This window comes from Pinus tabuliformis, chromosome 1_2 (assembly GCF_031772625.1).
Source record: "Pinus tabuliformis cultivar Carrire ecotype Pingquan chromosome 1_2, CPIR1, whole genome shotgun sequence".
Classification (NCBI taxonomy): Eukaryota; Viridiplantae; Streptophyta; class Pinopsida; order Pinales; family Pinaceae; genus Pinus; species Pinus tabuliformis.
The window spans coordinates 803,469,861-803,482,701 of record NC_142298.1 but is presented as its reverse complement, the minus strand read 5'-3'; the positions used below and the strand labels follow the sequence as shown (position 1 = coordinate 803,482,701).

The window sequence follows — 12,841 nt, the reverse complement described above, 5'->3', positions numbered from 1 at the left end:
ATTCTAAAAGACACTTGTAGAAAGTTATCATATTATGTTATATGATCCATCTCTTGCTCTATGTTTACAAATTTTCCTTTTACCATATAAATTATAAATTAGTTTGATCTGCGTATTGTATATGATTTAAAGCTCTACTCTAGACGAATCCCCAAATCCTATAATTTTGAAAGTTGCCCCACTAGCACCTGACTCAGACTTGCAGTCATATTTCTCATGAAATCGATATGTACCAGCCTACAGATGAAGCAAAAAGATCACTAGCATTTTAATTTATGTCAAGTGAAATCCAATTGTATATGTCAAGGCCCAAAATATTTTGAATATATTTTGAGCGTATTGTGCTTTTCCATGATCGTTACAGATTTCATATTCCAACGCTTCCAACAGTACACATTTTGGATGACCATTATTTCAACATTTCAAATGAGGCACATTTTTTCTTGCATTTAGTTTGAAGTTTTACACACACAAATCTTTTGTTCTTGTTGGATTATCTTTTATAATTGTTATACTCAGAAAACTTGGTAGTTACACCCAAATGGACAATCTTGTAAGAACTATGCAAATCTTCCTGAAAGGACCAATCTCAAAGATTCACATCCAGATAAGGAAATAACTATCCAAATTTATAAGCATTTAAAAAAGCCATGGTGCATGACCATATCCTTCAGTATCTGTAATCAAACACTGATTTCTTGCCCTTCATTATAATTGCAATAGAGCAGAAGATTGTGAGATATTGAAGATGACCCCAGGAATGAAGCTCCAAGTAAAAACATCGAGACAGATTTTTCGCTGAAATGATAATATCACCTGCAAATATCATAATATTTTCATCCCTGAAAATATCATGATAGCCTCTTAGATATCGAGATATTATTGCAAGGCGAATGAAAATCCCCGAAAATATCATGATATTCTCTTAGATATCGAGATATTATGAGGGTACCATTAGACTTTGCCATCACCTTGTTTTTTTGGAGTGGAGATTAAAAATTTGAAAATTTTGAATATTTTTGCATTTTTTTTAATTTGATAAATATTTTGCAATATTTTCCTGATGTTGCCAATATTTTATTTTCTAGACCCTCAGTGATTTTTCCACCGACACAATGTTTTCAATATTAGTCTTCAATAGTTCAGCAGAGAGAGTTAGTACAATTTACAAATCTAATAATTTACAACAACAACAAAAGAGCCCTAACCAGAAGAATTGGTCAACAGGGCAAATTTGACCCTCAACAAATCGGTCAACTTGAGTCAACTTCAGCCTCCAAACAACAAGATAAAACAACCCTCAAAACAGTCAAATTTTGGTCAAACAACGCACCTACAGTCAACCCTAGCTGTTGTCAACGTTGGTCAACAGTCAAGAAATGCGGTCTCCTGAAATTTCGGCCTCCTGAAATTTCACTCTCCTGAAATTTCTCTCTCTTGAAATTTCAGCGTCTTGAAATTTGGCTCCCTAAAATTTCAGCCGTGTGGAGAGAGAGAGGCCCAAAAATCTGTACCCAATCAATGAGGAGAGAGAGAGAAGTGTGAAGATGAGTGTGTCCAAATGAGGCTAAGTCACTTTCTATTTATATGCAATGTTGAGGATGAATAGACGTGACTGTTGGGCTTTCGAGGCTACATAAAGTTTGTTGGTCGACCTTGACAATTTGACCATAATCAAAATAAATTCATAACTTCATTTGTACATGTCAAAATCAGATGATCTTTAGATCAATCCTACACCTCTCGAAGAGAGGAATCCAAGAAAAATATTAGTTGTCATAAATAAGATGACTCATGTGGAGTTTGGCCTAGTTGCCAAATTTAACATACAGGATATGTTGCAATGGTGGATGCCAAATGGGCTAGTGTCGCCAGTGATGATGATAGATACTTTCACGCTTGTGGAAGTACCTCCCTCGCTAAGAGGGAGTGTTGAATTGTATAGCTTGGGAGTTTCTCCACATGCCTAAGAGGTGGGTTTGTGAGAAATTTGGTCACAAAAGTCTTTATGAGCAAAGAACCCAAGAAAAGGGTTTTTAGATCCAAGAAGGGGTTTAAAATCTAAAAAAAAATAGGAAATATTAATTACTGTTAAAATTAACAACTAGGGCCACACTCCATGTGGGTCATCTTATTTATGGCAGCTAATATTTTTCCTTGATTCCTCTCGTCGAGAGGTCTAGGACTGATCTAACGATCATTCGATTCCGACATGTATTTATGGAGATATGAATTTATTTGTATATACTTGACAATTTGTCAAGGTCGACCAGCAAGATAAAGTGTGTGGCACACCCCCAGCTTTACCTCAACGTTGCATATAAAGCAAGGAGACATTGTGCCTCATTTTATCATCATCTCAACACTCATCTTCTCTCTCCTCATCTCATTGGGCCAGAAAAGGAGCAGCTTCTCTCACACGTGCAAGAGGAAGGACGCATTTTCTTTTTGGGGCAGCGTTGACTGATTTTAGGGTGGCGTTGACTTTTCTAGGGATCCGTTGACCAAGTGCTGGGCTGCTAAATGAAGTGCTGACCAAGGGCTGACCTACTCATGCTATTAGGGTGTTGTGTTGCCCAGCGTTGACCAAAGTGTGGACCAATGTTGACTAATTAGGGTTGACCACACACTGTTGTTTTGACCGTTAACCAAGGGTTGTTTTGGGCTGCCGAAGTTTGTTGTTGAAGACCGAGTTCTTCAAGGTTGACTATGTGAGGGAGTGCCCTGATAGAAAGGACACACATCATGACGACGATCAAAATCACTCCCAACAACAATCAAAGGAAGGGCAGGTTCAATGGCAAAGGAAAAAGGAATGACGGAAATCAGGGAAATGGTCAACCCTCCAAGAAGGCAAGAAATTCTAGGTATGAATCAACGTTGTTAACAATAAGCAAGATAAATATTATCTACAAGCGGCCCTCTCTACCATTGCTCCCCCGGACTCGCTGGGAAACTGGCTTATTGATAGTGGTGCCTCAAGGCACTTCACTAGTTACAAAGAAGCTCTCTCTAATCTGATAGAGAAGGAGACCACCCTGGAAATTGTTCTTGGGGACAACTCCAAATATCCAGTGAAAGGTGTAAGAAATGTTACTCTGCAATTGAATAAGGGCAATACAATTCATTTGCAAGAAGTCGTATATGTCCCTGATCTCAAAAAGAACTTGGTGTCCATTTCAACAATGGAAGACAAAGGCTACAAGGTGGCCTTCATCGATGGCAAGGTACGTGTATGGAAATTTTTTTTTAAAGATTCTTTCACTCTTGTGTTTCGAGTTGATTCACTATATCAAGTCGGAGGAAGTCCACTAGGTGTCATGTCTTGTGACACATCTCTTCAGTTCGAACTATGGCATTAAAGGTTTTCTCACCTTCATTATAAAGCTCTACCCGATGTGAGAAAAATGGTGACAGGGATGCCTGAGTTCAAAGTAGAGAAAGAAGGTGTATGTCCGGGATGTGCCGAAGGAAAGCTCAAAAGGGGACCATTCCCCTCAAGCCATAGCAAGACCTCTGATATATTGCAGTTGGTTCACTCTGACATATCTGGTATGATGCCTGTGAATTCCTTAAGAGGATATTTATATTACCTCACTTCTGCTGATGATTATTCTCGCAAGACTTGGATATGCTTCTTGAAAAAGAAGGATGAAGTGTTCTCCTGGTTTCGTCACTTCAAAGCCTTGACCGAGAATCAAACTGAAAAGAAGATCAAAATCTTAAGGATTGATAATGGGATTGAGTATGAATCCAATGAGTTCCATGACTTTTGCAAAGAGTCTGGCATTAAGAGGGAGACTACAACACCATATACTCCTGACGAGAATGGTGTGGCGGAAAGGAAGAATCGTACGATTGTGGAAGTTGTCAGTGCTATGCTCCATGATCAAAGGCTTCTGAAGTTTCTATGGGTCGACGTTGCGAATACCGCCATATATGTGCAAAACTGATGCCCTCATCAAGCATTGGGTTCCAAGACTCCCGAAGAAATGTTCACTGGTAAGAAACCTGATATATCTCATTTTAGAATTTTTGGAAATCCTGTATATTTTCATGTGCCGAAAGAGAAAAGGAATAAATTGGGTGCATTCGGAAAGAAAGGAATCTTCATGGGCTATAGCGAAAATACTAAGGACTATAGAATCTATGTGGTTGGTCAAAGGGATTTCGAGATTAGCCATGATGTCACCTTCGACAAAGATATGGCTCTTAGCAAGGTTGACAATCTTCCAATACTGAGGAAATCTGGAGAAGCTGTCACCAGGAAACCAAAGGAAAAGGAAGATGAGATGATGCTCGATGTAGAAGAACCTATGGATCTTATTGATTCCCCGCCGCAAGAACCTTCCTCTTCTAGGAAGAGGCCTTCATGGCTCAAGGGGACACTTGATGATGCCGAAGGACACGTTGCACCCAGAGGGACTTTCTGTGAAAGTAAGAAGCCGACCAAGTATCAGGGATACTTGACCATCATGAGCACAATCATTCAAAATGAGCCTTCATCGTTCACAGAAGCTGTCAAGCATCAAGTATGGAAGGATGCTATGACTAAGGAATATGAGTCCATCATGAAGAACGATGTCTAGGATGTGGTCCCCAGACCCCGAGACAAAGCAGTTGTCACTTCGAAATGGCTTTACAAGATAAAGCATGGAGTTGATGGAAGTGCTGAAAAGTATAAGGCTCGTTTTGTCACTCGTGGCTTCTCTCAAAAGGAAGGTATAGACTATGACGAGATATTTGTCCCTGTTGCCCGATATACCACCATCTGCGCAATCATAGCCCTTGCTGCTTCGCAAGGATGGAACCTACATCAGATGGATGCGAAGACCGTGTTCTTGCATGGTTCGATCAAAGAGGAAGTCTATGTGGAACAACCCAAAGGATTTGAGATTCATGATCGGGAATCTCACGTGTGCAGGTTCAAGAAATCGCTCTATGGGCGGAAGCAAGCACCCCGAGCGTGGTATGAGAGGATCGATAGCTACTTGATGAAGCTGGGATTCACTAGGAGTGAAGCCAACCCTAACCTTTACTTTATGGTTGAAGATGACAAACCTCTCATACTGGTGTTGTACGTTGATGACCTCTTTCTAACAGGTGTAGACCCTCTCATTCACAAATGTAAGAGGGAGTTGGCTTCTGAGTTTGAGATGAAGGATCTGGGACTAATGCACTATTTCCTAAGACTAGAAGTCTGGCAGAAGCCAGGAGAGATTTTCCTTTCTCAAGGAAAATATGTGGTGAAGATAGTAGAGAGATTCGGTATGGTGGACTACAAGCCCATGACTACCCCGATAGATCTTGACTTCAAGAAGTTAAGCGGTAGTGTTGTCGGACATGTTCTACAAAATGCTACCAAGTATCGTCAACTCATCGGAGCATTGATGTTCTTGGTGAACTCCCGTCCGGATATATGTTTTGCAGTCAACAAGTTGAGTCAACATATGGTTGAGCCTCACCACACACATTGGATTGGTGCCAAGAATCTGTTGAGATACCTTCATGGCACAATCACTCATGGGTTGAGATACACTGTCGGAGATGTGAGACTACATGGATATATTGATGCTAATTGGGCAAGCAGTGTGGTGGACTGAAAGAGCACTTCCGAGTGTTGTTTCCCTTTGGGATCTGCCTTGATATCTTGGATGAGCAGGAAGCAAAAGTCAGTAGCTTTGAGCACCGCTGAGGCAGAGTACATTACCGTAAGTATGGCCTCTTGTGTGGCGGTCTGTTGCGGAAGCTCTTCAATGATCTGTTAAGATTTACATTGGATACTACCCTGATCCTGCGTGACAACCAAAGCGAGATTTGTTTATCAAAGAATCTCGTATTTCATGATCGCTCCAAGCATATCAATATCAGGTACCACTATATCCAGGATATGGTGCAGAGGGAAGCAATAAGGCTCCAACATATCAGTACAGATGAGCAGGTCGCCGACATTCTAACAAAGCCCCTAGGAAAGGTCAAATTCTTGACTTTCAGAGAACAACTTGGTGTCGATGAGAGACCCTCTTATGAGAGTCGTGTATGATGCCTACATTGAGCTATGGGAGCTCCGGGGGGCTTGGGGTACTTCTTGGAGCGACATACGACCATAGGGCGACTCACCCTCCCCTAGTGGTGTGCTATGTACAGGGTGAAAGGTTCAACCTTCCCCTGTGATACCCCATGGCGACGTAGGGACAGGATGATTAGTTCTCCTATCAAAGCATCCTACCCATGCAATCTAGGACTCATGGGAAGTACCTCTCATCTAATCAATCAGCAAGGAAATGGGGTTAGGGACCATAGTAGTACTATCGATGGACGCATAGTTGTATCTACCATACTCCCTATGCTAGGATGACCTCTATTGTTCTGGGATCAATGAAACTGATCTGGGATCAGTGAGAGTGGTATGACACAGTCTCTAGGACTGACTTTGGTCAGTAGAGGATGGTATTATACATCTTCAATCATTTCTTCTTATTCATAGTTCAGCAGAGCAGTGCATTTGATGGCAGAGATAGTACCAGCGGTCAAATGGATTAACAGATGGAGTTCTCCCTAGTTGAGAGAGAGTGTTAAAATTGGCAACTAGGGCCAAACTCCATGTAGGTCATCTTATTTATGGCAATTGATATTGTTCCTTGATTCCTCTTGTCGAGAGGTGTAGGATTGATCTAACGATCATCCGATTCCGACATGTATTTATGGAGATATTAATTTATTTGTATATACTTGACAATTTGTCAAGGTCAGCCAGCAAGATCATGTGTGTGGCACACCCCTAGCTTTACCTCAACATTGCATATAAAGCAAGGAGACATTGTGCCTCATTTTATCATCATCTCAACACTCATCTTCACTCTCCTCATCTCATTGGGCCAGCAAAGGAGCAGCTTCTCTCACACGTGCAAGAGGAAGGAGGCATTTTCTATATAGGGCGACGCTGACTGATTTTAGGGAAGCGTTGACTTTCTGGGTAGTGTTGACTTTTCTGAGGCTACATTGACCAAGTGCTAGGCTACTAAATGAAGCATTGACCAAGGGCTGACCTGCACATCCTGTTTGGGTGTTGCGTTGACTAGTGTTGACCAGCATTGGCTGGTTAGGGCTGACCGCAGACTGTTGTTTTGACCGTTGACCAAGGGTTGTTTTGGGATGCCGAAGTTTGTTGTTGAAGACCGAGTTCTTCAAGATTGACTAGAGGTCAATCCGGGGCTGTTTGACTAGATTTGACTTTGTTGATATAGGGTTTGTTGTTCCTGTCATAAAATTATAGATTTCTGAATTTGTATTATTTCTCTGTGCTGAACCACTGAAGATTAAAGAAGAATTGATCAAAGGGTTTCCCCGCATTGGGGTTTGTCCCTGGCTAGCCACCACATCTTGTGTCTCTTGTCTTGGCCTGTTTTATATCGATCTATTAATGTTCTATCAGCATTTTATTTTATGTTTATGTGATTGCTAAACAATGGCTAATAAGAAGAAATCGAAGTAAACTGCACTAAGCATAGAACATACCATAAATTATAAATTACTAAGGTCTAAGAGGACTAAAACCCTAAGATCTAGAGGGTTCCTAAGAGGTAGGCCTAAGGAAAGGCTCGTCAAACAAGTGAAGGAGATCATTTGATCGTAGGGATGCTATAGATGTAGCTCTAAGAGTAGGCTAAGCTAGTAGGCCGAGTAGGGCTGCTAATGGAGGCCGCAATTTGATCCAAGGGAGCATCTTTCTCAAGAGTGAAGTGTGAATGTCTCAAGATAGCCACAAGCCTAGAGAAGGGATGATGTGGAACTTTGAGGGTCTGGTTCATGGTGAAGAAAGGCCGAGAAAGCCCAAGTTCGTAGACAAGCTTAGATTTGAAGTTTGAGCCCTTGCGTAGGTCAGACCTAGCAAAATTGAGGACGCCTTTTGTGACCGGCTCATGCCCTAGTTAAGGGCTAATTCTGTGGCTACTTTGTCCTTAGGGTCTGCCCTAAAAGTCTATTATTTTATCATTGGATTCTATGCAAGAGAAAGGGCTGAGACCCTTAGAAACCAGACCCTAATCCTATGACTATGCCACAAATCTGTGTGTATAGAATTGTGGTTAGGGAGGTCGAGTCTTGTAAACAGATGAGCGAGTTTTAGGATAGGAAAGAAGGATGAAGTGGCATGTGGAATGAGGTCAGCGTGAAGCAAAGAAATGAGCTGAGTGGATGAAGAAAGGGAGTTGTTCTGAAAGGTTTTAGGACAGCAGTCCTTGAACCCTGGTTATAGATCTACCTTTCATGCAAGATCAGTCCAACAACGGCCTAGTTCTGTGCATCTCTAGGAAGGCAAAACCCAGAAAAGGAGACATACAAGTGTGGTATGGATCTGGTATGAGGGCCGCAAGCCTTAAGGGCAGTGCACAGAAGTTTCAGAGAGAAAAGAGGGCCGAGGGATTCTTCAGATTGAAGAAAAGAACAGTGAGTATTAGGAGTCAGGACTATGTGATGGACTGTCTTAAGGTAAGGGTTAGTGCGCAGAATCAAGGGAGTATTGAAGTTTTGGTGGACTGTTCATAGATCATGAGCATCAATGATTTGGTGCCTAGATCTTTGCAATCTGAGGAACAAATTGCAGAACAGAGGGCAGCATATTTTGGAGCCCTAGATCAGTCAAAGTGTTGAGTGTATGTGGGCATATTTGTTGACCCTAAAGACAGTGACAGGAGTAGCGAATTGTCATAGAGTTAGGGCAGGTTTTGTGTGCCCTAGGCACAACATTCTGGAGCAACCAGAATCATGACAATTGGGCAGATTTGGAAGAGTGAGCATTGTTGACAAATGAAGTTGTGAACAGTGCAGGATGCAGACCTCAAGTACAGGTTCATGAAAAGAGCCATGGATTGTTAGGAGGCAGATCTATGGAGCCCTAGTTCAGAATTTGCAGATGGGCAAACTTAGTGAAGACAGGGTAGATCGAGAAGGCCCAATGTGCAGACTTCTTAATGGAGTTAGAACGCTGCTAGTGGGCAGATCAGAAGGCCAAAGTTCAGTGACACTAAAGGAGCAGTGATCAGTCATAGTGGCAAATTGGATAGGCTGCAAAGGACCTGCAAATGTGTTCAGGGCACGTGGACTGAAAGGGTTGTGAGGTGCCACATTAGCATGTAGGTCAATTGTGTCTTGTTCAGGGTAACAAGCCCTAGTTGTGTCCTTGTATCAGGGTTGTATGTAAGAGCCAAGATCCCTGGTACGAGAGCCCTGGCCCCTAATACTGTTGTATTCTAAATTGTAATATAACATGTAGTGGGTTTGAAAAGTTAAAAATTGTCATGTGCACTATTTGATTCACTGATGTGTGTGGTTTCCGCTGTGCAAAGTAATATTGTTGTGGCATTTATGTGTGTTTGTGTCAGAGACTTTAAGATCCAAACCAGATTCTCATGTGCCGTGGAAACAACAACCTTGACACGTTACATGAACAAGAGTGCAAAATCCATGTATAATAAGCTTACACCAAAAATTGGTAAAAAGAAATTATTCCAAAAGACTGTAATAACATATAAAGTCATAAAGCAACCCATAAAGCAATAGTCATCCGTGATAGTCTAGATAACAGTAGTTCCCTTGGAAATAATGCTTTATGACTCACATGACTTAAATATTTCTGCTTATTGTTGCTTGAAAAGTGACCAATAGGCTCGTATTACAGTGGTAACCACAGTTACCATCCATGAATTTGGATTTGGTAATTGAAAATTAAAAAAAAATAAAAAATGTATTGGAAAAATCCATTTTAAAAATAAATCTTATTAATACAAAAATTTCACAATATTAGAAAACCTCCACCAATTCACATATGGATCTTCTCTAAAATGACATTCCCCTAATTCACTGCAATGCATATATTACTGAACTATAAGATAGGGAACGTTATGTAATAACCTAATGAGCTCTCCAAAGCAAGCCTAGACGTACGTTTGCTTTAGGCTGCTAGGGTTTCTAGAATCCAAATTCAGGGTAAATACAGCCAAATCCAATCTTTGGCTGAATTTCTGTATGCAAGGCAGGCACGGTTTGGCCAAAATCTGCTACATTGGTAGTAATCAAATCAATCGTCATGGTGCCTCTAATCAAATCAATCGTCATGGTGCCTCTATTAGGCCCAAATCCGATAGAAGAATATATTTTCCAAATTCCCACATCTTGGCAACTTAATCTTAGAGACCATGCTTGAAATACCACAAAAATCAAGTTTTGGAGTTCTGTACAGTGAAATGATGTATTGTTTGGTATTTGGAAAAAAACAAACATTTTATAATGTGAAATTACACCTGGAAAAAAATGAAAATTTGAATGAAAAAGGAAACCCTTGATCCCTTCTCAGTAAGGTAAGGTCCTTCAGGATCTTGCTGAATTGGGTTTGTCCTAACTGAAAGGTCAACAAAGCAGGCAATCAATTGTGTAAAAGCTTCGCACCACATTAAATGAGCAAAAACAATATCCACCTTCCCAAACCTGGCCGAAATGCGCAAGAAATATCTGATATAATGTGGACTATCCCAGAAAATGGGACAGCATGGATAGAACCAAGTAGAGGAGGAGGCAAAGGCGATCAAGAAATAACGATACCGTTCTATGTTTTTGACAGGGAGAATGACCACCATCGCAAACACGGCAAGCCTCGTGCAACAGATCCAAACCATGATCCATAATATATTTTTCTTGAATTCAGAGAAAAGCCTACCCATGATTTGCAATGCAGTATGTATCTCGAAACAAAATCTAGGTTTCCAGCAAAACAATGGCCTATGAATGAAAAGGAAGATAATGTTTCAGCCCTTAATAATGAGAACCGAGATGGATAAATCATGATAAATTGACATCCAAAAAAGAATCTTCTTCCAAACCCTGAAAAAAATAACACAAATCATAAAACCTAATAAACCCTACCAAAACCCCATAAAGCAAAACCCAATTCAAGAGAGGTGAAGAGAAGCTACTTGTCGTCTTCAACTCTTTGTTTCCTTGTCGACAGAGGCACCCCCCACAGCATCAGTAACAAGAGACATGGGCCTCTGTTCAATGACTGTTACACAAGCCCAAACTCCTTAGCGTCCTCGGGCGACATGAACGTGTCCCTCTCCGTGCATTTCTCAATCTTATCAATGCTCTGCCCAGTGTGCTTGGCATAGAGACTGTTAAGTCTATCCCTGGTCAGTAAGATTTCCTTGGCCTGAATGGCTATGTCACTCGCCTGCCCACTGGCCCCTCCAGAGGGCTGGTGGACCAAGATCCTTGCATTGGGCAATGATCTCCTCTCCCCCTTTGCCCCTGCTGTCAACAGAAGAGACCCCATTGAGGCCGCCTACCCCATACAGAACGTACTCACGGGGCTCCTTATGTACTGCATTGTGTCGTATATTGCCAGGCCTGCGGTCACGACTCCGCCAGGGGAATTTATGTAGAGATTGATAGGTTTCGATGGATTTTCAGACTCCAGGAATTGTAGTTGGGCTACTACCACCGCAGCGGTATCGTCTTCTATGACGCCATTGATGCATATTATTCTCTCCTTGATAAGCCTGGAGAATATGTAGTATGCCCTTTCCCCTCTTGAGGTTTGTTCTATGACCATGGGGATCAGTCCATACGATCTTTTGCTGTGAAAGCTTGTGGGTGTGCTTAGGACTCTACTGTTGAATATTGCAGACGCTGCTGGAAAAAATCGGCTTGTTCTCATCCTCTCTCTCTGAGAAATTATGCTATGCTATGCTGTGTTATTTTGATGACGAGATGAAACAGCTTTTAACATTTGAGATGGTTCAGGTCGGAAAGAGCAACACTGGGCACGGTGCATTAAGTGGCATTTTGATTTTTTTTTTGGTTTATTTAATTTTAAATTTCATTGATGAGGAGAAATGGTTCATTTCTTTGGTACATTTGCTTCCAAACATGTGAAGATAAAAAATAATTTTTTAAAAACTATAATATCATAAAATATTATTAATGGTATTTAAATATTAAGGTTTTGAAATTATATTAATTTAAAATAATTTAATTTTAAGATAATAGAGATAATAATGGATGATAATTTTAATTGGTTTTAGTTGAAATTGCGTTAAGGGTATTTTTATTTTAAAATAATTTTTTTAGAATTTTAATTTAATTATGAGTAATTATTAGATAGATGGTAAATATTTAATTTCTATAAAATATGTAATATTCATCTATAAAATTTATTTAGAAGTTAGTTTTTTTTAATTAATTTATTTCAATTAGTTTCAAAATTTTAGTTTATTATGTTTTTGGACATGATGAAGATGTAGTCATGTGAAGCTTACAAAAAAAACATATAATTTTAATTTAATTATTGATAATTATTAGATGAATCGTAAAGATTTAACTTCAATAAAATGTCAAAATATTCATAGTAGTGTTCACAAATTAAGTTAGTTATTCTCTTTTAATTAATTTATCTTAAAGTAATTAATTCAAAAAAATATCATATCAACACTTGTCATATTGGACATGTGGTAAAAAGGCATGATATTGTACCAAAAGCTATATACAAATTAAAAATTCCTATAGTAAAGTGGAGTGAATCTCTATGGTTAACAATATTATTTAGCTCATATATTAATTTTTTTATAATTAATAATAATAATAATAATAAATTATTAATTCTGGTTATAATTAATAATAATAATAATTTAAAATAAGGTTGTAATTTAATTAATTTTTATGTTTTTTTTTTATTTGGCTAATGTGAGATGTATCATAATGTAAGTGTCTTGATGCTTATCATAAATTGATGCCTATTCACATTTACCAATCATTTAGTCATGTCTAAAATCAACCATTGTTCCATTTT

The 12,841-nt window shown here is 39.7% G+C and overlaps 1 pseudogene across 1 annotated transcript; it reads right to left on the bottom strand.

The window, feature by feature from the left end:
• Nucleotides 1-627: 627 nt before the first annotated feature.
• Nucleotides 628-11,740, bottom strand: LOC149208335 (uncharacterized; annotated as a pseudogene). The gene is made up of 2 exons (XR_016252088.1): nt 10,971-11,740; nt 628-842 (listed from the first exon to the last, which is right to left on the bottom strand). The product of XR_016252088.1 is annotated as an uncharacterized LOC149208335 (transcript).
• Between the last annotated feature and the right edge of the window lie 1,101 nt (nt 11,741-12,841).